The 4769-nt window shown below is 40.9% G+C and overlaps 1 long non-coding RNA gene across 1 annotated transcript; it reads right to left on the reverse strand.

Moving 5' to 3' along the window:
- Positions 1 to 2239: 2239 nt before the first annotated feature.
- LOC108698365 lies at positions 2240 to 4366 on the reverse strand. Its single transcript, XR_001932628.2, has 2 exons — positions 4164 to 4366; positions 2240 to 2329 (listed from the first exon to the last, which is right to left on the reverse strand). It is a non-coding gene; the product is annotated as an uncharacterized LOC108698365 (long non-coding RNA).
- Positions 4367 to 4769: the final 403 nt, after the last annotated feature.

Raw genomic sequence — 4769 nt, forward strand, 5'->3', positions numbered from 1 at the left:
GACTAATAAAATACATGTTGCAGGGCTGTGCATTTAAATTCAATTAAAATCAGTGTGGCCCTTCAAGTGATCTATAGTTTATTGATACACCCTAAAATATAGGAGACTAGGAAATATACATGTTTTTTTAAGAAATACCATTAGAAACTGTAGATAAAGGGTAAAAATGGTTTAGAAAAATTGAAATAGCAAAGAAAAGACTGCGTCTCACTTTATTGCCCAGGCTGTTCTACACTGACCATTCTCAGGCGCTATCCCACTACTGATCAGCACGGGGGCTTTGACCTGCTCCGTTCCCGACCTGGATCGGTTCACCCCTCTTTAAGCAACCTGGTGATCCCAAGCTCCCCCAGGAACACCATATTGATACTGAACTTAGCGCAGACACCCGATCAACATGGCTCAGGGCAGACTAGAACTCCCGGACTCAAGTGATTCCTCAGCCTTAGCCTCCCAGACAGCAGGATTACAGGCACGCGCCACTGTGCCCGGCGAGAACAAAATCCTTTTCACTGTAACTAGAGCCTCTCTGATGTGTGGGTGTGGCTTATGTTATTATCTGATTGAGAGACCCCTGCTGAACAAAAGATGAATTACAGAGCATTTGTTTGACAAAGAGAGAGAGAGAGAACAGGTAAGGGCAGAGACACACTCTGCAATTTCGGGAGATTAGTCACCAAGCGACAAATCACTTTTTCTTCAGGCTACTAATTTCCCCAAACTGCCTTCCCGCCGGCTAGAATGTAAATCGGCGGCGGGATGGCACTTGGAACACTTCATTTTCCGAAGTCGCCCAAAGTTGCCTCACAAGGAATCTTCAAGAACTTCGGAAAAACCAAAGTGATTGAGTGTCTTCCAGCCGGCGATTTACATTCTAGTTGGTGGTAGTTTGGGACATTAGTCGCCCAGAAGAAGCGATTTGTTGCTGGACGACTAGTCTCCTGAAATAGCAGCGTGTGTCTCTGCCCTAAAGGAAGGTGAATCTGAGGTGTAGGTGAGTATTTGTTATCATTTCAAACTACTAGTTTCAGTCTTCAAGTACTTAACATTTGGATTGATACTTATGCACTGAAAATTATATATGGTGCCAATAAAAGAGCCATTTTCAGGAAATTATACACTTGTTTAACATCAATAGTCAGAAATCATTAGTTGAAAACTAATGTTCAAGAATTGTTTTTGCATTGTACAATTAATTACTAAGCTGCACAAATTCATTTAGTCACCAGTGGTGTAACTTATCGGGTGCAGAGGTTGCACCCAGAAAATTGCACCCAGACCCATCTGCCCCCCCTGGCTCTATCAGAAACATGCGGCATGACAATACAACATGGAAAAAGAATGGAAGTTTCAAGTATGAGCCCAGTTGTGTGTTGGCAGGGTGTGGTGGTCTGGGTGCAATCCTGGTCCATGCATCTCCACCGGTAGTGGCAAAACTATCCCATTGGATTTATTTGATGTAAAAATGTTTTTAGCAGAATTAGGTTATTGTAAATGATAGGAATATCCCTTATTCAGAAAACCTCAGGTTTTCTCATCCCATACCTGTATTTCCCCCTCACTAGGACTGGGTTGAAGGCACATTATAAGTGCTACTAAGCAACTGTATGTATAAATACTTATAAAGAAAGATTTGGGGATTACGGCCAAAAACTGACTGCAGATATAGTGTCAGCAAATAACTAACATAATTATTATATAGAAAAGAAGCAATTTTAACACAATTGCTCACAATGAAGAAAATAGAGTTGAAATAAATCTCAGTATACTATAACTACAAATCTTTTGACACTTTCCAATATTTCTTCCCATGTTCAACCTGTGCATTGCCTCCTGTCACTTCCACTGCTTGAGAATTCCAGGCACATCAAGATCCCTCTCTCCATTACATGCACCTTGCCTTCTCATCCACTGACCAACTTTCCAGGAATGGATTTAATGCCGTAGCTAACATCTTGTAATTACCACTGCCCAAAAAGCCTCCTTGGACTTTCCCCGTGCAAGGAATTTTTGGGGTACAAGATTAATAGAAAATAATGGACAATGACTAATAAATACATGTTGCAGGAGTTTGCATTTAAATTAAATTAAAATCAGTTTGGCCCTTCAAGTGATCTACATTTTACTGATACACCCTAAAGTGTAGGAGACTAGGAAATATACATGTTTTTTTAAGAAATACCATTAGAAACTGTTAATAAAGGGTAAAAATGGTTTGGAAAAAATGAAATAGCAAAGAAAAGACTGCGTCTCTCTTTATTGCCCAGGCTGTTCTACACTGACCATTCTCAGGCACTATCCCACTACTGATCAGCACGGGGGCTTTGACCTGCTCCGTTCCCGACCTGGATCGGTTCATCCCTCATTAAGCAACCTGGCGAACCCAAGCTCCCCCAGGAACACCATATTGATACTGAACTTAGTGCAGACACCCGATCAACATTGCTCAGGGCAGACTAGAACTCCCGGACTCAAGTGATTCCTCAGCCTTAGCCTCCCAGACAGCAGGATTACAGGCACGCGCCACTGTGCCCGGCGAGAACAATATCCTTTTCACTGTAACTAGAGCCTCTCTGATATGTGGGTGTGGCTTATGTCATTATCTGATTGAGAGACCCCTACTGAACAGAAGATGAATTACAGAGCATTGTGTATTTGACAAAGAGAGAGAGAACAGGTAAAGGAAGGGGAATTCGATGTTTAGGTGAGTATTTCTTCTCATTTCAAACTACAGGTATTGGATCCCTTATCCGGAAACCTGATATCCAGAAAGCTCCGAATTACCATTGACTTCATTTTATCCAAATAATCCAAATTTATAAAAAATGTTTTCCTTTTTCTCTGTAATAATAAAACAGTACCTTGTACTCGTTCACAACTAAGATATAAGTAATCCTTATTGGAAGCAAAACCAGCCTATTGGGTTTATTTAATGTTTAAATGAATTTCTAGTAAACTTAAAGCATGAAGACCCAAATTATGGAAAGATCTGTTATCCGGAAAACCCCAGGTCCCCAGCATTCTGGATAACAGGTTCCATACCTGTACTAGTTTCAGTCGCCAAATACCTTTTAAAATTTGGATTGATGCTAATGGACTGAAAATTATAGATGGTGCCAAATATTAAAAATTTTCAGGAAATTATACACATTTTAACATCAATAGTCAGAAATCATTGAAATAATGTTTAAGAATTACTTTTGCATTATACAATTTACTTGACTCTTGGTAAGCTACACTATTTCATAATGGTATAACTTATCGGGTGCAGAGGGTGCAATTGAACCTGGTCCCTTTCCCCTTAGTAGAAACATGCGTTATGACAATACAAAATAGAAAAAGGATGGAGGTTTAAAGGAGAACTAAACCCTAATAAGGAATATGGGTAAAAATGCTAGATTTTATATACTGAATTTATTGCACCAGCCTAAAGTTTCAGCTTCTCTATAGCAGCAATGTTCCAGGACTTCAAACTTATCACAGGGGGTCACCATCTTGTAAAGTGTCTGTGACACTCACATGCTCAGTGGGCTCTGAGCAGCTGTTGAGAAGCTAAACTTAGGGGTCGTCACAAATCATCAAGCAGAAAATGAGGTTTGTCTGTAATTTAAGATGATGCTACAGGACTGATTATTAAATTCTGATGCTAGTTGCACTGGTTTCTGTACTGCCATGTAGTAATTATTTCTATTAATTACTAATCAGCTTTATATTGTGACATTTCTATTCAATGTGTGCTGTATATTGTGAGTGGGTCCCTAAGCTCAGTAAGTGACAGCAGCACAGAGCATGTGCAGTGAATCAGCAGAAAAGAAGATGGGGAGCTACTGGGGCATCTTTGGAGACACAGATCTTTACTGCTAAAGGGCTGTGGTTGCCTTGGGCTGGTATAGAAGCCCAAAACATAATGTACAATATTTCTAGCTAATTCTTTAGTTAAGCTTTAGTTCTTCTTTAAAGTATGAGCCCAGTCATGTTTCGGCAGGGTGTGGTGGCCTGGGTGCAATCTTGGGCCCATGCATCTTCACTGTTACTGGCAAAACTATGGTTTAGAAAAAATGAAATAGCAAAGAAAAGACTGTGTCTCACTTTATTGCCCAGGCTGTTCTACACTGACCATTCTCAGGCACTATCCCACTACTGATCAGCACGGGGGCTTTGACCTGCTCCATTCCCGATCGGTTCACCGCTCTTTAGACAACCTGGCGATCCCAAGCTCCCCCAGGAACACCATATTGATAATGAACTTAGTGTGGACACCCAATCAACATGGCTCAGGGCAGACTAGAACTCCCGGACTCAAGTGATTCCTCAGCCTTTGCCTCCCAGACAGCAGGATTACAGGCACGCGCCACTGTGCCCGGCGAGAACAAAATCCTTTTCACTGTAATTAGAGCCTCTCTGATATGTGGGTGTGGCTTATGTCATTATCTGATTGAGAGACCCCTGCTGAACAAAAGATGAAGTACAGAGCATTGTGCACTTACAAAATAAATAAATAAAGGATTATTGGTTTAACATTTAAATATATTTAATATAATAAGAATTGTACCCCTGTAAAATATGAGGGTTTTAGCAGTCGCCTCCAGTGAGTTATAAAATCCTTATATTTTACAATAGGAGGTTCATTATTCACTCTCTTCCTCTCGCGCAGTTGTCGCGAACAGGAAAATCGCCACAACTGCGCATGCGCCATTATACCAATCACTTCACAAAGATTACCGAAGAGAAGAATATGGTGCCCGTGAGCTCTGATGCACTCACTCTGA

Source organism: Xenopus laevis, chromosome 8L (genome assembly GCF_017654675.1).
Source record: "Xenopus laevis strain J_2021 chromosome 8L, Xenopus_laevis_v10.1, whole genome shotgun sequence".
Lineage (NCBI taxonomy): Eukaryota > Metazoa > Chordata > Amphibia > Anura > Pipidae > Xenopus > Xenopus laevis.